The sequence below is a fragment of the Rhinatrema bivittatum genome, chromosome 9 (assembly GCF_901001135.1).
Source record: "Rhinatrema bivittatum chromosome 9, aRhiBiv1.1, whole genome shotgun sequence".
NCBI lineage: Eukaryota > Metazoa > Chordata > Amphibia > Gymnophiona > Rhinatrematidae > Rhinatrema > Rhinatrema bivittatum.
Window position 1 is genome coordinate 256,273,905 of NC_042623.1, and position 26,771 is coordinate 256,300,675.

At 44.8% G+C, this 26,771-nt stretch overlaps 1 protein-coding gene across 15 annotated transcripts in view; it reads left to right on the plus strand.

Annotated features, from left to right (window-relative positions):
* The first annotated feature begins 18,055 nt into the window (after positions 1-18,055).
* Positions 18,056-26,771, plus strand: part of ZBBX (zinc finger B-box domain containing) — an 881,823-nt gene continuing 873,107 nt past the window's right edge. For 8 of the 15 annotated variants that reach the window (XM_029616102.1, XM_029616115.1, XM_029616116.1 and 5 more), the window contains exon 1: positions 19,035-19,317. The gene's annotated coding sequence lies outside the window, so the exon portion shown is untranslated. The other 7 variants (XM_029616103.1, XM_029616110.1, XM_029616106.1 and 4 more) reach the window with 4 other exon arrangements.

The following is a 26,771-nucleotide window of genomic DNA, read 5'->3' on the forward strand; positions in this document are numbered from 1 at the left end:
TCAATAATTGAATGTGAATTAAATATTTTTTGTATCTAATTGTTTTGAGGATTTTTGTTCCTATTTTCCTTCTGTGAGTTCGATTTTTTGTGTAGATAGCTTGACTCCTTTTTTTGATTTTTATAAATCAGAAACATAGCCATTCCTCATAAAAATTGTTACTTACGTTTCTCTTGTTAGAATTATGTTATGTTAAACTAATATCTTTCGCTTTTAATTCTCCCGTACTGTAAATCCCTGTTCATTGTAACTTTATCTTCTAGTTAATTGGTTACCCCTGGTTATGCTGTAAACCGGTACGATAAGACCTTCGTCTTGAGAATCGGTATATTAAAAGAATTTAAATAAATAAATAAAATAAATAAAACAACAATAAAATCAAGAACTATAAAATCATCAATCATTTATATATTTTATTTATTTATTAGGTTTTATATACCGTCACTAGGACATGCCATCGTAACGGTTTACAACATAATCAAAAAATGGAATGATAACAAATCAGTGATACTAATACAAATATTATCATAACAGTCTTCCTGTAACATAAAAAAATGGGGAAGAGAAAGACTCAGAAATCAACAATAAAATCAAGAGAATTAATTGTAAAATAGTAACATCTCTAATCAAACAGAATTAAAAAAAAACATGGAATATAGGCCTAAAAGTGAACTAAAATAATAAAAAACAAAGTAAAAGGAGGATAAAAGGTATAAGAAACAATCAGAGGCTGGCTAAGGCCGATAACAGCATAAAAATAAAGTAAAATAAAATAAAATAGGATCATAAAGCATGGAAGGCTCAGGCTGTGTATGTCTTATTAAAAAGCCAAGTTTTTAAATCACACTTGAACTTTTTAAAATTGGTCTCCAATCTTAAAATAGGCAGCGTGTTCCAGATTTTGGGTCCTGCCAATGAAAGTGCTCTCTCCCTCACTTGGTTCAAGTACGCTGAATGTACAGATGGTAAGGATATTAGGCCCTTATTTGCTAAGCATAGATTTCTCTGTGGGCCATGTAGTCTAATAGCTGTATATTATAATCATAATAGTAAAACATATTGATACAAAGAATAAATATTTCACAACAGCTGACAAATAGAACATCCGATACTTAAAAACTCATAAAGCTTTTCCAAATATCAATAAAATATTTCAAAACAGTAGATAGATATAATTCCCAATAACTAAAACTAATAAGGATTTAAAAAAATCCCCAGCTTTCCATACCTAGAAACTTCTGATTTCTAGGTGTCCTAAGATTCACTCTGTCGCACACACTTACACATTCTCTCATAATCTCAGTCACACATGCTCATTCTCTCTCTCACATGTTCAGTCTCATACACAAACACACACACACACATATATTCGCTGCTCACATGCTCAGTCACACACTCACACATGCTCGCTGTTCACATGCTTAGCCACACAGATACCCACTCGTTGCTCACATGCTCAGTCACACTCACACACACTCACTGCTCACATGCTCAGTCACATACACACAGATGCTCGTTCGCATGCTCAGTCATATACACACACACACAAACACACACACACACACACACACATATCTTGCTCTCTCACATGCTCAGTATCACACACTCACACATTTGTTCCCTCTCTTACATGCTCAGTCTCACACACACACACATGCTTCTCACTTGTTCCTCTCCTTTGGAAGCACAAGGAGCAGCTGCAGACGCCTCTTCTTTCCGCTCATCAGACTTTCTTCTAGCTTCAGACCCAGCTGCTCCTTCTCCTGATCATGGGGAGGGGGCACGGAAGAATGATACTGCTTCTTTCTGCTAACCGGCCACACATCTCCTCCTGCTCCAGAAAACTGGGGAAGGTCGAGTCTTCTTTTTACAGCCTGCACCACACTGTACTGCGCCTTCTGTTCCCGCTTGGAGGTGGGGAAGCCAATGATGCTTCTTGCCGAGCAGCACCGTGCTCCTCCTGTTCCTGGCTGCCAGAGGGGAGGGGGAGCCGACGCTTCACTTTGCAGTGCCGCACTGTTTTGCTGCTCTCGATTGGAGGGGGAAAGGCGATAATGATTCTTACAGCCCTGTGGGCTGTGCTGCTTCTAACTACAGGGCAAGATGAGGGGAAGAGAAGGACTTGTATGTGTAGGCTGCTTGGGCAGCACTGATTTGCCCTGAGGAGAGGGTGGAGAGCAGGATCAGGCACAGCAGCTCTTCAAAGCGCCCGGGAGGAAGAGCTCTAGTGGAAGGAGTGTGACAGCGCCCCAGAAACATGGCGCCTATGGCCAAGGTCATATCGGCCATAGGCTAGCTATGGCTCTGCACTCAGCCTGGAGTTAAGACAGAGGCTGGAAGGACTCAAAGAAGGAGGCTGAAGAAAGGGAAGATGAGGAAATGCTGTGTGTGTAGCACTCCAGTGCTACTGCAATAGTTTAAAACTCTTCTCTCAGGTGACATGAAGGCTATCAGGGTTTACAAAGATATCTTCTCTTCAAAATGGGCTCTAGAGGCTATTTTGCTTAGTGTATTGGTGCAGCTCTTAATAAAGGCCACTGACCACAACAGCTGAATTGTTTACAACTTGTGCAATTTATCTGGCAAGATGTTATAACACTGACAAATGTCATTCAGGCCGATGTAATATTGATGCGCATTACACAGGTGCTCATGATTGAGCACCCCACTCTCTTAACATACGCCAATCCACCTCTCATAGGTGCCCAATTTAATATTTAAATGGGCTTATAGGTAAGTTTTAGAGGTTCAAGAACCTGTCTGCTACAGGGCATTTCCAGTTCCCCTCCTACCTCCCTTCACAATTTTAAGTTCAGGAAAAGATAACATTTTCTCCACAGAATTAGACTTTTATTTATCAGATTTGGCAGGATTAGCATTTAGAAGATAACAACAACAACACATGTCTCTACTATCCTTGCTACTGAGCACCAGTTTACCCTAAAGAAAGTTCTGTACCATGTCATAAAGTTTAGCCTGCCTAATATATTAATACTTATGGCTAATTACTTACCCCTGATCCCAGCTTCAGGCAATTTCCCTCTGTTTACCTCTGAAGCAGGCTCTGGCTGGAGGTCTGGAGAACCGTCTGGAGAGGAGGCTTGCTTCTGGGTCTGGCACTGGCAGAGCTGCTGGGCTTCTCTCTCTGCTTCTCACCGTTTCAGAGTCCACGTCACAGTCAGACCCCAGGCAGGGCATTTCCTCTCTCCAGTCTCCTGGCCACACCTAGTCTTCTCCGTCCTCGATAGCAGGGGATGCTGGGGCTGCTTCGGGTCTTCTCCCTTTCTCTTTATTTTCTGCCAACTTTTACTTTCCAGCTGATAAATATGCATAAGCTTGTGCATAATCATGTAGCGGGTAGAGGGTATTTGACACATTGCAGATCTTTTCCCTCTCCCCTTTACTTCCGGTGTGTGTGTCCTGCCATGTCTGGAGTAAGGCTGTTGGCCACATCAGTGTTTTCTCCATTTCAGAGTGCTCCCCCTTTGTCCAAGAGTAGGGGCCCCTCTAACCTATGGACTTCCCTTGGCTGGACAGTGATTTCTGATTTTTGAGCTAAAGTTGCTGCATTGTCCCTCTGTCTTGGTTTTATTTACACAGGAGCTTACAAACCAGCAGATATTGATAAGTATCCTTCAGTTCTGGCTAAAGTTCCCAGCTGGGCAAAGTTTCTTCTTTTTCCACTGAGATGGTGTTTTTGGCATGTCAGCACACTTATCTGCATCCCTCTTTGGCTATTATGATTCATATTGGGTGCTTTCAGTGGTTAAACATGGGATATCTCCTTACAGGTTGCTGCGGTAAAAAGGAGGTGCTAGGGAAAATTGTGTGTCCCTAGCGTCTCCTCGGCATCGGGCACCCAGGAGAGGTCAGCTGGTTAGGAAAATGGACGCTCAATTTTACAACCATTCATTTTCCTAACTGTGTGCAGCCACGTGTGTCAGATGCACATTTGTGCTGGTTTGGACACGCTAATCCCCTTATTGTATGAGGGGTTTTGGATGCGCAACCAAACACATGTGTCCTTTACATTAAAACATATGTTAATTCACTGTTTGATTCAGTTTCACTTTCCCAGTACTAATCCTAATTTTATAATAAATCTGCACAGCATTCGAGGTTTGTCAAAACTGTTCAAACATCAATTCACAGTTTTAACTCACTTTCAATCTCTCCTCTTGGTACTCACATAAACGTACCCCACTTTAGCGATCCCTCCACCTTAAAGTTCACATAATGTTGTGCATGGTCCTCTTCTGAGAGCCACTGGAAGTTCTGTTGGAGAGTTGGGTTAATAAACATAGCAGCCATTTCACTGACATCAGCAGTAACTTCCTTCCTCTTCAACTCCTTCTTAGTCTGACTCACATTCTCTCCAGGCACAAACCCAGTTCCCTTAGACTGGACCAAATTTGTCTTCTGCCTGGGATTACTGAATTATACCAAAGGGTTTACTAACAGTAGGTTACATGTGCAATAGGTGTGGCTGCACAAAGCAGGGCCCAGCTATTCATGCCCTCCATGCTGCCTGTTAATTCCTTCACTCCAGGGCTCATGTAGCTAGGAGGAAGAGGCATGCATGATTACATGTTCTCAGAAAGGAGCTGCTACACATTTAAGAGCCACTGTTGGTGTCTCTTGCTGTTGTGAGGTGCTAAGAGCAGGGCTCAGGTGTTGGTCTAGAATTGAGCAACAGGCAGTGGCACATCTGATCAAATCTGAAGACACATCTGGTTGAGAAACATTGCCTTAGAAATCAAGCTCATGTCACTTCTCCTCTCCTCAACTGCACTTCCTGTTTTGAGGGAGGGAGGCAGGGCAGAACCGGCAGCTGATACCGAGCTGTGCTGTCCCCTGTCGCCCTGCCCCGCCTCTTATCTGTACTCTGATTGGAAGCCATGGGGGAAAGGAGGCAGGGCACAGAAAAGCCTTTCCTACAGCTCTCTGGCTCTGGTAGATCTCCCGGGTTGGTCTCCTGGAGAGGTGCTGAAATGAGGTAACGTAATTCAGGGTGGAGGGTGAAGGGAGGAAGAAAAGATATGGAGGCGGGGCGGATTGGTCTGTCAGGGCTCAGGCTTGCTTTTGGAAACTGTTAAAGCACAAATTGCAGGGAAAGCATACAAGGGAGTAGGACAGATAACCCGTGGGCTGGTTTTGATAAAACTCCAAGCTATTTTCCTGAAATCTGCCCTGGATGGAGGGTATAGGAGAGGAGGGGAGAGACACACAGAGGTGTACACAGAAGAGGCAATGGGGAAGGAAAAGAGAGACAGGAAGATACAGAGGAAGAGAGAAGAGACACAGGGAGGCATGAAATGAAGGGAGAGACATACAAGGAAGAGAGAAGAATGAGAAAGGAGGGACATAGAGGAAAGGGAAGGCAGAGGCATTAGGCACAAGGAAGGGAGAAGAAGGGATACAGGGAGGGGAGAGGGGCATGATGGGAGAGAGGGGGCATGGGAAGGGAGAGAGATAGAAAGGTGGAGGGGGGAGAGGCTATGGTTGATGTGCATATGATTACGGTTGAAATAACTTCTTCAATTTTATATTAAGTGTGCAAATGACAATAAGATGAGATGAAGGGGGAAGTGAGCATGTGCTGAACATCTCCCTGTTCCTCACTGGCAACTGTGCTTGGAAGAGAAGGGAGATTTTGGGGCCCATAAGGGAGTTACAGTCATGTACAGGGATGTATTGGGGGCGGTTGTATCTGATATCGGGGAGCCCGGTGCCACAGATTAACGCATTTTAACAGCCGGAACAAGTGAGCACATTTGCACCTTCCCCACCCCCATCCTTAATCCCATTCCTCTCTCCCCATCCCCTCCATTCTGTTCTCAAATTCTCTTTTCCTCTCTGGATCTTTGGATCTCTGGATCTTTTCCTCTCTGGATCTCTGGATCTTTGGATCTGAATTGTGGGAGGAGAGATGCACTCTTCTTGGCTTTTTATCCATTGCCAGCCCACCTTTGCATTTCAGCCATTTAGGCGCCCCCAAGGAGCTTTCTGCCCCAAGCAACTGTGCCTCTGGCACGCTCCTAGACATAGCTCTCTGCATAGGTAAACAGCAACATTTTTATAGGTGGTAGCTTAGACTGTCTTAAAAGCACTTCTGGTTTATAACCTGTAGCACAACTCCACCAGATGGGCTGTTGTTGAATTTCAGTTTGATTTCTCAAACTTAAGTTTGTCGAGCAGTAGTTACATCCCAGACAAAAAAAAAAAGTTTATTTAAAATATACTCAGGCTGATGCTATATTGTGCACTGAGCCTAGTGCCCAGGCTAACGAGCTCTTGGATGCACATTCTGGACACGCTAGGCTAACACCCGATACAATAAGGGGATTAGCGCGTCCAATCCAGTGTGTAGCTAATAGCGCTCATCACATGTAAATACATGTAGATGAGGTTATTAGCTATTACCCCCAATGCAAAAAACCATCGTGCGACCACGGAAATCTTAATGCCAGCGCCAGGGCTGGCATTAAGCCTTTATGTGCTCCAAGCTGTCTAAAAAAACCCCACAAAGCTACAAAAAAACCCCCAAAATGCTGCTTTTCCGTGGTTCCTCCTACTTAGTATCATCCCAGTACTAAGTAGGAGGAACCACGGGAAGCAGCATGAAAAAAAGAATTTTGCCGGCGGTCAGGTTAGGGAAACGGATACTCAGAGTGTTTTCCTAACCTGTGACTGTGAGCGGATTAGGAAAATGGGCGCTCATTAAGCGTCCCTTCTCCTACCTGGTGCATAGCCACTTCTCCTGGGCGCCTGATGCCATGGACGTGCTAGGCACGCACAATTTATCCCTAGCGCATCTTTTTTAGCGTGACCCCTCATTTAAATAATGCATCTCGTGCCTAGGAGAGGTGGCTGGGCGCATGTTAGGAGAGTGGGCGCTCAGTCATGAGCGCTCATTTTACGCGAGCCGATATTACATCAGCCTGACTGCTACTCAAGGGTCAGCAGAACACCTTTGTGGGTTGGGGGGAGGGGGTTTACCAAACAAACCAACTTCCATTCCTGACTCCTAAACTCCCTATTTGCTGTTGCTGTGGGGGACAAAAAGTTGGTTAGGCCACTGCCCACTCTATTTCACTGCCTGTGCTGATACTTGATTCTCATAGGTTCCTATTGGTGCTACTTGATATATCTGCAGCATTTGATACAGTTGATCATACTATGCTGTTACATCACCTATCTGAATTTGATATATCTGGTGTTGTGAAAGACTGGTTTTCCTCAATTCTTTCAAAAATAAGCGTTCAGGTAATCTCTGGTAAGGGAACTTCTGAGGGGTTCAATAGGGTAGCAGACAGGGATCCTCCCTGTCTGCTACCCTATTTAATATGTATATTGCACCGTTATGGCAGGTACTGGGAAAATTGGGGGTAGAATATCGGATGCTCGCAGATGATATTCAATTTTGGTTCCAAATTAAGGATTCTCTGAAGGAAGCATTTGAGACGCTGGCATTGTATTTGTCAACAATAAAAATATGGTTAATTCAAAATCAGTTAGCATTAAACATCAGTAAAACCGAAATTATATTCACAAAAAAGTGTTTGGATGATGCCAGTGGGTCAAAGATGTCATTTGAAGGAATAGATTTTGTATTATTGACAGTCGTACGTAACTTGGGAGTCCAGCTGGATTGTGAATTAGCTATGAATGATGTAAGATGGTGAAAATTGTGTACCTCAAGTTGTGTATGTTGCATCGATTAAAGCCATATATGGAGACTGATGATTTTTGGTTAGTTATGCAAATGATGGTACTAAATAATATTGACTATTGTAACTCACTTCTAGGATTACAAAAACGTGATTAAATTGGTACAGATGTTACAAAATTCTGCAGCCAGAGTACTTTGTGAAGTGGAGAGGTATGAACATATTGTTGGGAAGCGCTAGGGAACGGTTCCACTTTCAGGGAGAGAGTGTGAACTTGGACCATGGCTCGACCCCAGAGGAAGTCCGAAGAAGTGCCGAGGCAGGCAAGGCGTGTCCGAGCATGGGCTGGACAGAAGCAAGGCTGAAGACAAGCGGGGGAATCTGGAACAGGAACAAGGCTGGGCACGGCCTCCGCTGGACCTACACGCACCAGTGTGACCCAGCAACAAAATGCTGGTCACGAGAGTAGCCCTCCGGCCATTTGAAAGCCCTTTCGGATCCTCCGCTTGGGAATGATGAGTGTGTGAGGACAGACGGAGACTGAGGGCAGGAACATGAAGACTCAGAAGAAGACTTGGATATTCAGATGAAGACTTGGATACTCAGGAAACAGACAAGACTTGGAGACTCAGATGAAGACTTGGACAAGGACTCCGGATACTCAGAAGACCCGGACAAGGGTTCAGGTACTCAGAAGACTCGGACAAGGGTTCAGGTTACTCCGAAGACTCGGACAAGGATTCAGGTTTCTCAGAAGACTCGGACAAGGATTCAGGTTGCTTGGGAGTTTCAGGCAAGGATTCAGGAGTCAGGTGAAAGTACTGGGTGAGAACTGCATCACAGCACGCCTACACAGATGCCCATTGCTGGTCGCGGACCACGCTGAACGCGAAGCAGACTCCAGATGAGGTAATGGTAGTTGAAACTGGAACATGATGAAGATTCAGTAGAGGCCTGCACCGGGGCACGCCCTACACAGCCACCTGTGGCTGGTTGCGGACCACGCTGAAGCGGAGCAGGTTCTAGCAGAGTCTTAGGCATGGACAGTAGCAGGCACAAGGGGATTCCGAAGACTCTGGGACAAGATACTCAGGAACAAGGCTTTAAAAACATAAGTCTCTCGGAGGCTTGCGTGGCTGTTGAGAAGAAGGCCTTGTACCACGAAGCACCCTACACAGCCTCTCCAGGGCTGGTCACGGACCACGACATGGCACGCCAGGAAAGGTGGGCACAAGGAACCTGGGAACTGGTTGCAGAAGTGAAGACAAGGGCACCAGGACCAAAGCATCAGGAACACGGAACGTCTGGAACATCTGAAACTTCAGGATGTGGAACATCAGGACTTTCAGGAACGAAACCACACAACAACAGGACATCTGGAACATCTGGACATGGAACATCGAGATTTTCAGGAACGGAGGCACAGACGAAGGCAAAGGAGCTCCAACGAGAAACACAGGATCTTGAAGAAGCGATGGACCTCAGAAGCCTCCTGGACCAGTGGTCTGGACATCCAGGAGCAGGCTGGCTCCTTGCGAAGGCCCAGAGGAACAGATGAAGGGCCCCTTTAGAGGGCTGAAACAGAACAGGCTGATGATGTCATCACAGAGGGCTGCAGGGCTTTTCCCGCCACTGGCCCTTTACAGGAGAGAGATGCACGCCCGCACCTATACAGAAGGAGGAAGTAGGTGAATACATCAGTGTGCAGGCCGCGTGGAAAGCCCAATGAGGGACTGCTCCCTGCCGCTTGGGAGATGGACGCAGGCAGCGGCGGCTTCTCTGCCGCTCAGATGGAGGATCCCGGCAGCGGCACCGGCTGCGAAGGAGCAGGAGCGGCGGCTTCGGCCACGAAGGAGAGCTGACGACGGCATCAGGACCGTGGGGGAGCCAGGACACAGCGGCATGGCCTGCTGCGAGGGAACGGCGTCTGCGGCCCGGCTGGCCGTGGAAGGTAGGTGGGGGACTGCCCACGGCTTGCGGGCAGGATCACAACACATATCATGCCTGTACTTAAGGATCTTCATTGGTTGCCAGTAGAATCCATTTTAAAGTGTTTGTAATAATACAAAAGGTACTCTATAAATTGGAAAATGGATGGTTGAGATCCTGATTACAGTGGTATGTGCCTTAAAGGGAATTACGGTCTGTGGATAAAGGTCTTTTAGTGATTGCCTCAGTGAAGGAAGCTAGCTTGAACATGGTGCGTGAACGAGCAATTACAGTGGCAGGACCAGTACTCTGGAATTCAATGCCGGAGTTACAACTAATGAGAGATCATAAGCTATTCAGAAAAGTGCTAAAAAACCTGGCTTTTTAAGGGGGCTTATAATGATATCTAAATGTAAAGGGACAGGGCTGAAGAGTAAGCAGCAAAAAGGTTTAGAGGTCAAGAGTCATTTAATTATGTTGCATGTTTTAAATTATTTTGTACTGGTATTGTATTTATTTATCTTAAAATTTTAATATGTGAAAAATTTGTAATCTGCCTAGATTGACAATAGGCAGTATAGAAAAAATAGAAAATTAAATAAAATAAATACATTTTTAGCATTATTTTTAAAATCATTGCTTCAGAATAGATAACTCAGTCTTTTGGATAGGTTAGCATGTTGTCTGTTGGAGTATAGTACAAATCCATCCTCAAAAGAAGAAGAAAATATTTTGTTCTTTTTTTAAAATTCTTTATTTTAAAAATTTTTTATTGAGGAAGCAATACAACACATAGGAGTGAATTTTGAAAGGAGTTACATGCGTAATAGTAGCAATTTTCAAAAGTCCATTTATGCGCATAAATCCTCTTGAAAATTACCTCCATAGGATTTATGATAATCAGGTCCTTTTATTTTGAAAGGTAGGGAACACAAGGGAGGCTTAGAGAAGTGTTGCCAATGCACTCCAGGCAGGGCCATCCTTAAATGGGGTCAAACTAGGGCAACTGCACTGGGTCCTGAGCTGCCATATGAGTCCCGCCCTGACATCACTTCTGATCCTGAATACTGGCACAATACTACCACATGGGTATTTACTCTCTGTAGATACCCATGTGGTAGTTCTGACGTCAGGAACACTAGCAGATGATCCAGTAAAGGCCCCTTCTGCTTTTCAGTCTGACAGAGGCCTGTTCCAGAAGATTCACCCCTGGCTCTACACCCCTCTGAGGTCATCCCTGACTCCAGGTCAACCAAACAAGCTAATCCAATCCTGGTTTTGCCCCATTGCATACATGGATTTGTAGTTTTGATTTTCTTAGGAAAAAGCAAGTTTGCTTACTGTAAACGGTGTTTCCGTAGACAGCAGGATGAATTAGCCATGCTGTCATGGGAACTGTCAATCAGGCCCGGGAGGCGGAGCTTCAAAGTGGTGTCAGAGCTTTGCTCTCTGAGGCTGCGCGTAAGTTCCCACGCAGGAAACCAGAATCTCCTCAGTCTATAATAAAGCAAGCATAATAGGATATAGAGTAGTGTCGACTGCTCAGGGAGGTGGGTGGGTCAGCATGGCTAATTCATCCTGCTGTCTACGGAAACACAGTTTACGGTAAACAAACTTGTTTTTTCCTGTCAATAGTAGGGCTGAATTAGCCATGCTGTCATGGGAGTTCTAAGCTCCCCATCACACTGAGTTATTGAATTATGGTGTACTGTTCGTGGAAGCGTGATATCGTCAAGGTGGCAGTCGACTATGTCCTTTATACTGTTAATGATTGTAGAATTGCTCGTCTCACTTTGGCATCTTCAGCCGTGTGCTGGTCCAAGCAGTAGTGGGACGTGAATGAGTGAAGGGATGTCCATGTGGCTGCCTTACATATGTCCTATGGTTGGACATGCCTCAGGTGTGCTATTGAGGTGGCCACTTCTCTTACTTGATGAGCATGGGGGCATGAAGACAGAATTGTATTTTGTTTGTTGTAGCAGAATTGGATGCATTGAGCAATCCAACTGGAGATGGAACGTTTAGCTACCAGTAAACCGGGTGCATTTGGATTGAAGGAAACGAATAGCTGAGAGGCTCTGGTTTGTGAATGGGTCCATTGTTTGTAATAGGCTAATGCCCTTTTGCAGTCTAGTATGTGCAAACGTTTTTCTCTTTCGTTTTGATGGGACTTTGGGCAAAAAGTAGGCAGTTCTATTAATTGGTTCAGGTGGAACTGCGAGACAATCTTCGGTAAGAACGAAGGATGAGTTTGAAGGATTACCTTATGATGGTAGAATTGAAGGTATGGGCTATAGTGAACCAAAGCCTGCAACTCACTAACTCTGCGAGCTGACATTACCATTAGAAAAATGACCTTCCATGTGAGGTATTTAATGTGAGCCGAATCCATGGGCTCGAAAGGTGAAAGCATAAGCTGTTCCAGGACCAGGTTCAGATTCCACGCCACTGGTGGTCTGGATATAGGGGGGCGTAGATGTGTAAGATCCTTAATAAAACGAGGTATCATTGGGTGTGTTGAGATGGGTTGGCCTTGATGTGGTCTGTGGAACGCCGCTATGGCACTGAGATGGACCCTGACAGAAGCAGTGGCTAGGCCTGTGACTTATAAGGTGTGGAGGTAATCCAATAAGGCTTCCGGGGTGCAGCTCAATGGGTTGATACCTTGAGTCCTGCACCAGTAGGCGTATCTCTTCCATTTGAAGTGATAATTTCTCCTTGTCGAAGGTTTTTGGGATGCCAGTATGACATCTTGCACCGTGAAGAAAACCCCCTGTTCTGTTAGGAGGATCTGCTCAACCTCCATGCTGTTGGGTGGAGGGAGGAGTGCATCGAGTGGAGGAGGGTTCCCCCCTCTTGAGAGAGGAGATCCTCTTGGTCTGGTAGCCGGATTGGTGTTTCTATGGTAAGCTGCAAGAGATATGTGTACCATGGTTGTCTTGGCCAGGCGGGTGCAAAGTTGAGCCGCATTTTGCATGCATTTCTGTATAGTTCTGGTAATCAGTGGAATTGGGGGAAAAGCGTATAGCAGTTTCTACGTCCATGGAATGAGAAAAGCGTCTTGGGCCGTCTTCCTTGGGCTGGGCCATATTGAACAGAATCGAGTTACCTTCTTGTTGAATTCCAAGGCGAAGAGGTTGATGGTTGGTATTCCCCATGTCGTGAAGATTATTTGCGTCACTCGTGGATTGAACGACCATTCGTGCAGATGAAATATTCGGCTTAGTTTGTCCTATCGAGTGTTGGCAACGCCGGGTAGGTATGTTGCTTGTAGCTGAAATGAATGGCGGGCTGTCCACTCGAGAATGATGATCGCTTCCTTGCACAGGTTCCATGACCCGGACCCTCCTTGTTTGTTTATATAGAACATGGCCACTTGATTGTCAGCATAGACCATGATTCGCCGCCCTCTCAGGTGAGAGACAAAGGTTCGCAATGCATACCGTATTGCTCTGAGCTCTAGTAGACTGATTTGGAAATGTTGTTCCTGCAAGGACCACAGGCCTTGTGTCTGTAGTTGATCTAGGTGTGCTCCCCACTCCTTGCAGGAGGCATTCGTGGTGAGCACTGCATTGTGCGGCAACAGGTTGAATGGAGCGCCTTTGGTGAGCGTCGTCTTGAGCAGCCACCAGTCTATGTCCTTTGACATTGCTTGGGCTAAGGACAACTTCCATTTTAATGGCTGAGAGTGTTGCTTCCATTGCCGTTTCAGATCCCACTGCAGACGGCGCATGTGTAGCCTGGTATTTGGTATTGTGTGAATAGTTGCAGCCATGTGGCCCAAGACTGTCAGTACCTGATGTGCTGACGGTGAATGCGTGATACTGAGCTTCTGTAGAAGTCGTCGTATAAGGAGCTTCCTGTCTTCCGGAAGAAAAGCTCTGCTCTGGGTTGTGTCCAGACGAGCCCCTATGAATTGAATAATTTGTGTGGGGATGAGGTTGGATTTTTTGTAGTTGATGACCAAACCCAATTTGTCCAGACAAGTGATCGTGTTTTGTAGCTGAATCCGTAGCGTGTTGAGGTTGGAGGATACTATTAGCCAATCGTCAAGGTAAGGAAAAATTATGATACCCTTCTGATGGAGGAATGCCACCACCATAGCCATGCACTTTGTGAACACTCTGGGGGCCACTTATAGGCCGAAAGGAAGAACCTTGTATTGGTAGTGCTGGCCATTGAACTGGAAAGACAAGTAGTGCCACGAGGAGTGATGTATTGGAATATGCGTGTAAGCATCCTTCAGATCTATGGAGCACATCCAATCATTGGATTGGAGCACTGGGAGAATGGATTTGAGGGAGATTATTTTGAATTTCTCCTTGACTAGGTATTTGTTCAACTCTTGGAGATCCAGGATCGGGCAGAGATCTCCTGATTTCTTGGGAATTAGGAAATATGGAGAGTAGAAACCTGTATTCTGGGATGATGGAGGTAGGTGGCGAATTGCCCGTTGACTCATTAGGGATGCTACCTCTATTCCCAGTTGGATGTGATTTGTTCGGGCTCCTCTGGTTGATAGATGAGGAAGCGGGGGTGGGGTTACAAACTGAAGTTGGTAACCTTGTTGAACTAAATCTAGTACCCAATGATCGGTGGTAATTTTTTCCCACTCCTGGATGTGTGATGTTATCCTTCCAGCTGTTACTGTGTGCGATGGTGGCATGGCTACCCTTAAAAAGACGGAGGTGTCTTGGAGGTAGATGGAGGTTGCTGGCCCTGTGGTCGTTGAGCTCTAGGGCGTCCTCTTCGATTTTGGGTCTGTTGGTGCTGTGATCTCTGTGATGGTTGGTACGCAGGTGGGCGATATGAAGCGTACGGGCAGTATGGATGGTGTTGGAATGGCTGTCTTTGCGGAGGGGCAAAATAACGCAGCGAGAAAGTAGAGTAGGCCGGCATATTCGTGAGAGACTGTACTGCTGCAGATTGCTCTTTAAGTTGAGCCACTGTTTCCTGGAAACGGCTGCCAAAGAGGTTGTCACCTCTACAGGGTAGGTTAGCTAATTTATCATGTACATCTTCTCTAACTGAACTGGCCCAGAGCCAAGCTATCCGACGTGCTGCAATCGCGGATGCTGAAGCCCGAGAGGAAGTTTCAAATGCTTCATAAACTGTGCGTAGAAGGTGACGGATTCCTTCCTCCATGTCCTGGATGGGTTGAGGAATGGAGGCTGCCAGTTCAGTGGACAGAAGATGCTCCTTTAACATCTGCATGCACTCATTTAAATATTGAACTATGTAGAACTGGTGTTGCTGAATCCGTGCTGCTAACATCGCCGCCTGAAAGGATCGTTTGGCAAATTTGTCGAGGAAACAATGCTCCTTTCCCGGAGGAGTGGCCAAGTGCAGTCTTGTCTTCTTCGCTCAGTGTATAGCTGATTCCACGACAATGGACGTGTGTGGCAACTGAGGAAGCATGTAGTATGGAGACTACCTCATTTTAAATTTTAGATCCATCTTTCTTGAGATAGCTGGTATTGTGAATGGGGTTTCCCACGACTTCTCTAAGACTGTGTCTAAGAACTGATGTGAGGGTAGAGACGTGGGTTCTGCTGGGAGGTCAAATATCCTCAGCAGGCCCAATGTTTCCGCTCTGGGATCTGGAACTTTTTGAATGTCCAGATGAAGAACAGACCCCATTTTTTCCAAGAATTTTGGATACGTCAAGTCCTCCGGCGGGGAATTCGGTTCTGGAGGTTCCTCCGGCGAGTCCAAGGGGATACCCTGTAGAAGTATCCGAGGATGACGGCGGAGGGTCTGGAGTCAGTGGTTGCTGAAAATATCTAAGGGTTCGTGCAGTTGTCGTGGTGAAGAGGACGGAGCTGTCGGTGAAGGAGATAGTGGATGGTCAGGCGATGAGTGTTCCGTAGGCTTTGGTGAAGGAACAGTGCTGCTCGGCAAAGATGAAGGAAGCAGGTAAGTCGATTGGATAGACTCAAAAAAGCCAGAAAGGGCCTCCAAAAGCTGAGTAAAAGCTTGTTGAGTTTGAGGAGGCATAGCAGGTCGCACCCGTCTCATTGATCGCTGTGATGGTAATGCTACCAACAAAATGTCCAAGTCTGGTGCTGCCTGTTTCCATTGCTGGGTACGAAGGACCTATGATGCTTTATGTTTCTTGGTTAGAGGTTCTTGCAGAACGTCTCTGGTGGTAAGGTGTCTCGAGCTGGATGACATGTCGGAGAAGACCTGTAGCGATGAAGCGGATGAGGATGAAGAATGGGATGTTAACTGAACCCCTCACCCTCGGATCTAAATTGAGATTCCAGGGAATCTTGGGCCCCCGAAGACGTAGAAAGTCTGGATTCCCAGGGGCGTGGTTGAGGATCCGTTGTGACTTTAGACTTTGATTTATGAGATATGCTTTGCGTCGAGGTGTCATGCTTGGACGACGTGGTCTTCTTACGCTTTGAGGACTGTAGCTCGGGTTGTGCTGATCTTTTCGCTGTGTGCTTCATGTGCGCTGAAAGATGCATCGACGGCACCATGCTCTGCGTCGAAGCCAACGAGGCGTGCGCCCTGGGTTTGTCTCCCTGCTTCGAAGCAGTGGCAGTATGCGTTGTTGACGGCGTGTCCTGCGCTGGATCCAGCCCTTGCTTTGAAAGTGGCGGGTGCGTTGCAGACAACGCATGATGTCGGCACCAATCCGCATGCTTCGCTGTCGGCGCTTTGTGAGTCGCTTCGGCACTAAAGCATTGTCGGTGCGTCGATGCTTTGTGCGTCATGTCGGCACGTTTGTGCGTCGGCGGTTTGATTGAGGCATGGGCCTTTCCCTGCACCGCTGACTCGGGTTCGGAACGGCGCAACGACACTTCAGAGCCCTGCCGAATCCGATCCTTCGCTCGTTCCAGGTCTCGACCCCTCGATCGGTGTATTTTGACCTTGTGCCTGGAGGTGGAGGGCTCCAGTGGGGGGGGGGGGGGGGGGGGGGGGGGCATACGATCCTCCCTTGCCTGCCTCAAAGCCTGAATTTTATCTGCTCGTTGGCGATGGGCCCTCGGGGACATGCAGCTGCAATGTTGGCAGGTTTCCTGCTGGTCTGGGCCCAGGCATCGATAGCATTTGTCATGTTCATCTGTGATGGACATGACCTTACCGCAAGAGCAGGGTTTAAATCCCAATGGCCTCGGCATGTCCTCCTGTTCGTTTTTTCTTCTTTTCTTGTTCAAGTAACTTTGAAAGCTGAGACTTAAGCTCCGCGTGCGGAAAAAACAGACTGAGGAGATTTTGGTTTCCTGTGCGGGAACTGACGTGCAGCCTCAGAGAGCAAAGCTCTGACACCACTTTGAAGCTCCGCCTCCTGGGCCTGATTGACAGTTCCCATGACAGCATGGCTAATTCAGCCTTGCTATCGACGGGAAAAATATATATGCATACATTGGACACATGGCAGAAAACACTAAAAGGGGCTGAATTATCACGTTTGAAACCTGGGAGTTGCAAAGTCTCAACCCTGCATCTTTCATATGTATTCATAATTCAATCATCTTAACAAAATATATCTAAAATAGAAAGTATGCTCACATTTATCTCATGCTTGGATTAGAAATGGCTGAGCATTTAGGATGCAAGTTTTTAAGGAATTTTCTTGGGAAACTTAAATATCAATAGGGGAACAGATTTGTAGGTGGATGTAATATTCAAGGAGGGGAAGAGAGGGTAATCAGTGGGAACATCAGTGGACCTACATTTTCCAAGAGCCACACTAGGTCTGTGTCTAGGACAGCAAACATCTGGCTGGAGACAGTAGAATTGCTCCTTGCCAGCTGTGTTAAATCACACTCAACTGGAACTCTCTGCATCCTGCTCCATGCCCTTCCCTCCCAGGTAGTATGCAGTGAACAGGAGCAGAGGGGATAGAACAAAGAAAAGCTGCTGGTTTCCTAATCCAGCCCCTCTCCTCCCAGGCAGTTTGTAGAGAACAGGAGGGGAGGGGGTGAGACCTGATAAAGCAGAGCAGGGAAAATCTGCTCTCTCTAATCCAACCCTTCCCTTCTGTCCTGTTACTGCCATTGCTCTCCTTTACTCACTTTCCCACTCATCAGTTTACTCAGTCTGGACCTCTGTTTTTCTAATGTAATATAAAAATGGAAGTTTGCCAATATGCTTCAGCATTTTCTAATTCTTGCCATAGAACCTAATAAATAAATACAATTGAACTATTGCAGGAAAATATGAAGTGGTGCCTTGGACTTTTTCTGACCTGCTGCTTGATCGTGGGGGGGGGTAGAGAAGAGTGATAGCTCCAAGAGCACCTAGGGGTGCCAAAAACCTAAACCCATCACTGAACATTAGAACCACACATTCATGCAATGGTATAAGACAAGACCCCCTCCTGTGACAGCCTATTCAGTTAACTTGCGCTGAGCTGAGTTGGCAGGCAGCATTAGGGCTCTAGCATAGCTGCAGGGAGTAATTAGGCTCAAGTCATCAGTTCTATAATATAATATTGCTGTAAGGAGTGATTAGGCTCAAGTCGCCAGTCCTATAAACCTTCTTGATTTGGCAGGTATTTTGTCTTATTTTAGGCTGGTTAAAAATGTTTGTTGATGATTTTAGATTGTCTTATTTTTATGTTTCTGTTATTTTATTTGTTACTTGTAATTATTGTGTATGTTATTATGTAAACCACTTAGAGATCACGCACAGAGGGGATCAAAAAATTGTAATAAACAAAGTGTCAGGAGCAGGCACGGATTATCTGTTGTTCTGGTAGCTGAGGCAGGGCAGCGCTTTCCATCAGGTCTGTGACTAAGAGCAGGCAAGTACTCCTAGCCCTCGCCAGGGTTGGCGAGGGCTAGGAGTCCGCGAAAAAGGAATGGGAATTAGCGGAAGGGGAACAGGACCAGAGATAGAACAAAGGGGGAGGCAGATAGGGTGCAAATATAATTGCCTGCCCTGGGTGCTTAAAACTCCTAGTTACAGCTGTGGTGTGCACAGTTCAATATCAGTCAAGTCCCAGCAGGTGAAAGAAGGCAATAGGACCGGAGACCTGACCCGGCCCCCATCAGACACCAAACAAAAAAAAACCCAAAGTGATTGATCGCTTTCCATAATTCCCCAGCTATCGCTTCCCCGCGCACACCGTAAGAAGCTCGATAAATTTAGCCGCGCGGCTGTTGAAAACGTCTTCGGAAGGTCGCACCTTTGTCGCCGACTCGGGAGCCGCCGCCGCCGCCGCCGCCGCGTGTGGTACGATCGCCCGCGGCCGTTGCCGCGGTAACGGCCGCGGGCGGAAGAGGTGTGGTCGTTGCCATAGCGACGAGGGCCGCGCGCGCGGGCCCTGTGTGAGGAGGCGGCGCCGGGGAATCGCTCGGTAGCGCTGGAAACGGGGACCGCCAAACTCGGGCTGCCACGAAGTTGAAGGGTGGGTAGGTTGGCAAAAGTCCCTCTTCCGGCACGGGCGCCGGCTCTTGTGGCGAAACGTAACCCGGGGGGGGGGGGGGGGGCAGACCGCGCCGATAGGGCGGCGTTGTTGGCGGTCTCTCCTAGCGGGCCTGCCGGCCCGGCGCCCTGCAGGTGGTCGCTCGCAGGCGCCTCTGACGCACGGATAAAGGATGCCCTGATGATGGTCAATGTGCAGGGCCGGCACTGAAAACCTCTTGGAGCAACCCTTAAGGACGAAACGCTTCCCGGAGGTGTTTAGTGTTGAAAATGTGGTGCTGGACAGTCTCTGGCTAAAATATAAAAGTTGCCTGTTCGGTTTATCAATGAAGGGAAGGTAAAGATAAACTTTTATTTTCTTCTCAAGTTCATTATGGCTGTAAAGTTGGGGTTCAGCAGCCCCTTCTTAAGGCACACACCCAGCCTTTGAGTCTATGCCTTGACCGCAGAGCAGCTCCTATGAGCTCCACAAGGGCTTAGAGCAGCAGGTTTGAAGCACAATTATTTTTCAGAAAGCAGATTTCACTGAGCTACAGAGAGCCCTAATGCTTTATTCATGGTGCTGGAGTTTGCCAAATGTGAATGTTTTAATAATTTCAGAAGAGTATGTTCCAAAGATTATTTAAAATAAAAAAAAAAAAAGGTAAATGGTGAGGGAGCAGCTTTCTGAATTAAAAAAATAAATTGTAAAAGACCTTTTTTTTTTTTTTTTAACCGTATGGGCCTGGTTTACTAAAACTTTTCTCCATTTTAGGGGCAATTTTCAAAGGATTCTTCTTTACATATAAACAGGAGTTTTACTGAGGAGAAGGCCCATTTGAAAATTGCACTACCTGCAGTATTGGGGGAAAAGCGGCAGACTGGCTCAAGTAAATATGGGGAGTGCATTTTGAAATCCCTGTGCATTGTTTAACCTGCATGCTTTGCACCTGCGAAGTATGTAGTTTAAAAAAACTTCTTGCAATGTGGCCATGCAGGATTTTCAAAGGAATATACTACAGGGAACTTCCCTCTCAAAACTGCCTTGCAGGCCCCCGGGTTAGTTGAAAATTATTTTCTTTGGGGCCAATGCAGTAAAAGCGCATAGAAAACGTGCGCTCACATTGAACACCCATTTTCTTAACGATGAAATATGTTAATGAGGTGCCATGCTAAAAAGTGTGCGCTAGGGATAAATTGTGTGTCTCTAGCGCACACGCACAGAGGGACGCCCAGGAGACATAGCTTTACAAGTTAGGAAAAATGGATGCTCAATTTACAAATTTGTGTTTAAGGGGAAAAGCTTAACAAATAAGGTCTGAGCTCTGCATCTCATTATGGGCCAGATGTACTAAAATGTTTTTGCTTTTTGTATCTATAAGAAAAAAGTTTTGTATTGCTGTTATGGGTTATCTTTCCCTCTCTGGCTTCCAAGGAAATTAATTGATCATTGTGCTAATTTACATTTCCTCATGTGGGCAGCAAGGAGGGAGCTGGTGTTGGCCCACTTAGCTGAAAAGAGAATGTGGTGTTGATCCACTTGGGCCGATGAAGGTGGGTGAAATAGGAGGTGGTATTAGTATTAGTACATGTAAACTAACTGAAGAGATGTCTTTTACATCAGGCAGAGACAGATTTAAGCATAAGCAACATAGGCATATGGCAAATTCTGAAGGCAACCAACAACTGGGACTCCTCACCTGCCCTCTAATTTCTAGGGGCAAAATCCTCCCACTCCCAGTCCTCTAGCCCTGTTATCAGGCAAAGTGAAATTTTCATGAACTTGTGTTGAGAAAATTGGTATGTGTATTACAAAAAAATAAGTGACAATATACTGAGCAGGATTATACAAAAATTCTAGTTATTGCTGTGAAACTATAATATTAAATTGAATCAATTTTGCATTTAAATTTTTTTTGTTCAAAATATTAATCTTCACGTACTCTTTTAAATATAAAATTACATTGCTCCATGGTGCTACTGCACCTTGCATGTGGTGTGCAATTCTGGTCACTGCATCTCAAAAAAGATATAGAGGAATTAGAAAAGGTAAAGAGAAGGGTGACAATAATGGGGATGGCACAATTCCCATATGAGGAAAGACTAAAGACTCTGGGGCTTTTCAGCTTGGAGAAAAGATGACTGAAGGGAAATTTGATAGAAATCTATAAAATGAGTGGAGTGAAACAGGTAAACGTGAATTGTTTTTTTACTCTTTCAAAAAAGTACAAAGACTATGGGACATACAATGAAGTTACTAAGTAATACATTTAAGACAAATAGGAGAACATATTTTTTTTATTCAATGCATAATTAAACTCTGGAATTTGTTGACCGAGAATGAGGTAAAAGCTTTTAGTGTAGCTGGGTTTAAAAAATGTTTGAACAAGTTTCTGGAAGAAAAGTCCATAAATCATTATTAAGCTGGACTTGAGGAACTCCATAGTTTATCCCTGGGATAAGCAACATGGAATCTATCAACATTTTGGGAGCCTGCCAGGTACTTGTGACCTGGATTGGCCACTGCTGGGAACAGGATACTGGGCTTGATGGACCTTTGGTCTTACGCAGTATGGCCAATCTTACATTATATTGAAACACATTTAGAAAATAAAAATCATAAATGGCTCTAACATCTACTAAGTTAATTAAAAAATGACATGGATTATGATCCAATTTAGTCCATATACCGTATTTCAGACTAAAAAAGAAAAATCTTTCATCGTTGAAGCCTGTGACATCCTTCAACCAGTGCAACTTCATCAAATAATTTGGGCTTTCATAAAAGTTTGCTAACCAGCTCTGTCAATCATCTTTGGCATACTTCTGTCCACGGAACTTTCTTTGGCATATTTTTACTCCATAAATCTTCCATCAAAAATTCTATTTCAAAACTTAATTTGGCTTTTTTTTTTTCAAGTGACTGCAGTAGTTCAGGCTTCTGCTATCTTAAAACCAAAGACAAATGAGAAAAAGACAGTTTAGTTATTCTTGACAGCCTAAAGAGATAGATGTTCTCTTCACATCTTTTATAAACAATTCCTTCTTGGTCTTTGCTGAATAATATTAATGACATGTTTACAAATAGACAGTGAAGTACTTTACAATATACACAAAACATACATGTACAGAAACAAGACATGGAAAGACAATATTCATGAGAGGCAAAAATGGCTCTTGAAAAAAACCCCCCCCAAAAAACCTTTTCTTTAAATTTGTATGTAGATTGATCCTATTTTAGGTATGAGGAGATTGGGGTTTCGCTGTATTGATCATCATTTTAAGCTTTTGGCAACCTAATCCTGATTTATGTAAAAGTGTACATACAGTATAAATATATTGGCTTTATTGCAGGTTGTACAGCATAGGGGAACTTAACTGTTTATTATATAGCTTTTAGGTAGAGCTAAATTTATTGCCTTGGGGGATTGTATACTAAAGTGCATTAGCATCAACTTAGTGTATATTAAATGCCCAACATCTATGTTAATATACAGGTTCTTAGGGTGGTAATGTGTCTGCATTACTTTAATGCAGTGCATGTTGAGATTAATGTCAATGCCCATGTTGATGGGAAGCAGATGGACTCGTTACACTCAAGATTTGATAATGCTTGTAACAGAGCTGTAGCCAGCCTATGGCCAATATGGCCTCGGCCATAGATGCCATCTCTCTCATCCCATTCAACTTTGGGTTCTCGAGCTGAGCTACCCAGGGTAGAATAGCTGCCGCACCCGCTCCTGGTATACCTCGTACCCTCAAGGCTGTCATTTGGGGGTGGTGGCCCAAATTGGGACAAAAAAAATCAAAACTGTCACCTTCCCCTTCTGCCCGCATCTGCGATTCCAAGAGCAGCAGCACCAGCCCTCCCACTCCGCCCCAGAAGTTAAAAGTGTGGCTCGCAGAGCGGTAGAAAGCAGCATTGGTCTCCTACCCCGGGAAGCCAGGAGGAGCGCGGACTGCATTGCAGGGTTGACCTCCTCCAGCCCTCCACCCACTCCACAACCGGCATTAGGAAGAATGTGGCTTGAGGGGCTGAAGAAGAAACATTGGCCTCCTATTCCCCCTCTCCCCACCAGTCAGGAGGAGCAAGTACATTGGGGGGTGTGTGTGTGTGAGAGAGAGAGAGAGCAGAGGAGCACATGTGTGTGCATGATTGAGCATATATGTATGAGAGAGAGCAAAAGAATGAATGTGTGTATGTACATGATTGAGAATGTGTTTGTGAGAGAGCAAAAGATTGAATGTGTATGATTGAGAATGTGAGTGTGAGAGAGCAAAGGAGTGAATGTGTGTGTGTGTGTATAATTGAGAATGTGAGAGTGAGAGAGCAAAGGAGTGTGTGTGTGTGTATAATTGAGAATGTGAGAGTGAGAGAGCAAAGGAGTGTGTGTGTGTGTATAATTGAGAATGTGAGAGTGAGAGAGCAAAGGAGTGTGTGTGTGTGTATAATTGAGAATGTGAGAGTGAGAGAGCAAAGGAGTGTGTGTGTGTATATAATTGAGAATGTGAGAGTGAGAGAGCAAAGGAGTGTGTGTGTGTATATAATTGAGAATGTGAGAGTGAGAGAGCAAAGGAGTGTGTGTGTGTATATAATTGAGAATGTGAGAGTGAGAGAGCAAAGGAGTGTGTGTGTGTATATAATTGAGAATGTGAGAGTGAGAGAGCAAAGGAGTGTGTGTATATAATTGAGAATGTGAGAGTGAGAGAGCAAAGGAGTGTGTGTGTGTATATAATTGAGAATGTGAGAGAGAGAGAGCAAAGGAGTGTGTGTGTGTATATAATTGAGAATGTGAGAGAGAGAGAGCAAAGGAGTGTGTGTGTGTATATAATTGAGAATGTGAGAGAGAGCAAAGGAGTGTGTGTGTGTGTGTATGGTTGAGAATGTGTGAGAGAGCAAAAGAATGAATGTGTATGATTGAGAATGTAAGGGTGAGGGAGCAAATGAGTGAGTGTGTGTGTATGATTGAGAATGTGAGGGTGAGGGAGCAAGCAAGTGAATGTGTGTGTGTGTATGATTGAGAATGTGAGAGTGAGGGAGCAAGAGAGTGGATATGTGTGTGTGTATGATTGAGAATGTGAGTGTAAGAGAGCAAAGGAGTGAATGTGTATGTTTGTGTATATGATTGTATGTGTGGGAGAGCAAAGGAGCACGTGTGTGTATGTGTGTATGATTGAGTATGTTTGTGTGATTGAGGGAAAAGAGCACATGTATGTATATGGTTAAGCATATGATAGAATGAACGAGTGTATGTGATTGTGCATGTTCGAGAGCAAACGAGACTGTATGAGCATGTGTGAGAGAGCAAATGTGTGTGTGTATATGATTTAGCATGTGAGAGAATGAGCTTGTGTGTATGTGTGTGTATGATTGAGCATTTGAGTGAATGAACACATGTGTATGACTGAGCATGTGAGAGAGTGAACAAGCATGTGTGATTGAGTATGAGTGAGAAACTGAATGAGCATGCTTGTGTGTGTGTATGACAGAATGTGTGAGACAGAACAAGCATTTGCATGTGTATGTGATTCAGCAAGAGAGAGAGTGAATGAGCGTGTGTGTGTTAGAGAGAAAGAAAGTTAGTTTTAATTATAAGATGTTATTTGATGTATCTACTGTTTTGAAATATTTTATTGCCATTTGGAAAAGTTTTATATGAGTTTTTAATTATTGGATGCTGCTCTTTTCATCAGCTGTTTTGAAGTATTTTTTTTACTATGGTTTTACTATTATTATTGATGGTTTTTGTTTTGTTTGATGCTTTGAAGACTGGTGATGTTTCTGTTTTTCCTTTGTTGTGCTGCATACAGTGTCTGGCTTGTTGCGGTTTCCAGTTCAGTTTTTCTCAGCATGTTTTTATTTATACTTTATGGTCTTTTTATTCTGTATTCAGTGAGGATCTGTCTGTGTTCTACATGTGTGACTGAGGTGAGGTATTTCTGTGTAAGGATTTATAGCAGACCGGCTCATTTTGTTTTCCTAATAGGAGGTGTATTGGTGTTTTAGGACCTGGTGTAATATTTTCAGTGTTGCCTTTTCATAGGTTGGGTTGTTACTGTTTGAGTGCTGGCAGTTAGTATTGTTTTGAAATTGATGATTTAATATATTGTAATTGTAATTCTGTTTACTCATGGCTTTCCCAGGGCCAAGCTCACACCCAAAATGTGTTACCATTGGCCTAATACCATATGGGTTCCAAGTGTCGGTTTTTTTTAACTTTTTGTAGGGTTTTCTGGTTGGCAACACAGTAGTGTATGTAAATATAATATACATGTTATAAGTGATATTTTTACCCCAGAAAGTCCTTTTTCGTGTGAAATCTGTTATTATAAAAACATAATTTGTAATTGTGTGTGGGGATGGCACAACCTGGAAGAAGGGGGGTGCAAGTCTGTAAGCTTCACCTAGGGTGCCTAATACCCGTACACTGGCCTTAGGGAAGAGTGTAAGTTATGACTGTGGAAGATGAGAGAGGAGGAAGGAGAAGGAGGATTTGGGGCTAAGGGGTTTTCAAGAGCAAGGATTCAGCTGTTCAGGGGATGAACAAGCGGACCAGAGAACTTGAGATGGTAAAAGGAGCAACTCAATGAGGAGGAGATGGAGGCCTGGCATAGAAAATTGGAGGGAGAGAAGGGGGATGAAAAGCAAGTTTGCTTATCGTAAACTGTGTTTCCGTAGATAGCAGGATGAATTAGCCATGCTGTATAGGAGAGCGTCGCGATCCCGAGTAGGCGGAGTTTCCTCAGCTGAGCACAGAGCTTTTGACTCTGTGCGGCTGCGCGGTCGTGTTCCCGCACGGTTCCCTCCCGTCTTCAGTTTCTTTGTAGCCAAGCGAGAGGCGAGTTAGCACACTATGTGTGACATTGTTAGGACTATCTAGGGAGGAGGGAGGGAATGCATGGCTAATTCATCCTGCTATCTATGGAAACACCATTTATGGTAAGCAAACTTGCTTTTTCCCGTCGATAGCAGGGCTGAATTAGCCATGCTGTATGGGAGTCCCAAGCTCCCGGGTTGTGTCCCATGTTTATCTGTCGTTGAAGTGATGGACAACAACATTTTGAAGTAGTAGACAGTCTTATGTCTTTTTCAGTGTTAATAAGATTGCTGTGCTTAATGCTGCATCAGAGGTCGTCTGTTGATGTAGGCAATAGTGAGACGTGAAGGTATGAATGGATGACCATGTTGCTGCTTTGCATATATCAGTTAAGGGAACTTTGTTCAGGTGGGCAACTGATGCTGCAGTGGCGCGTATCTGGTGCGCCTGAGGCTTTGAGGTAAGTTTAGTGGAACATTTATTATAGCAAAAGAGAATGCATTGCAATAACCAATTAGCTATAGTCCGTTTGGAGACTGGTTGTCCAGGTCATTCGGGTTAAAAGAGAGAAACAGCTGAGAAGGTCTCAAAGTGGATTGAGTCCTTTGTTTATAGTAAGCTAATGCTCTTTTACAGTCTAGCGTGTGCAAAAGCTTTTCACGTTCATTAGAATGAGGCTTCGGCATGAAAATCAGTAGCAATATGGTTTAATTGATATGAAAAAACAATACTATCTTAGGCAAAAAGGAAGTGTGAGGACGAATGGTTACTTTGTCATGGTAGAATTCTAGATAAGGAGAATAGTGAACCAAGGCTTGGAGTTCACTGACTCGTCGTGCAGATGTTATAGCGATCAGAAAAACTGTCTTCCATGTTATATATTTAATGTGGCTGGAGTCCAATGGTTCAAGAGGAGGAAGCATTAGTTGTTCCAAAACCACGTTTAAGTCCTATGGTATTGGTGGTTTAGTCACCGGTGGGCGAAGTCGTAACA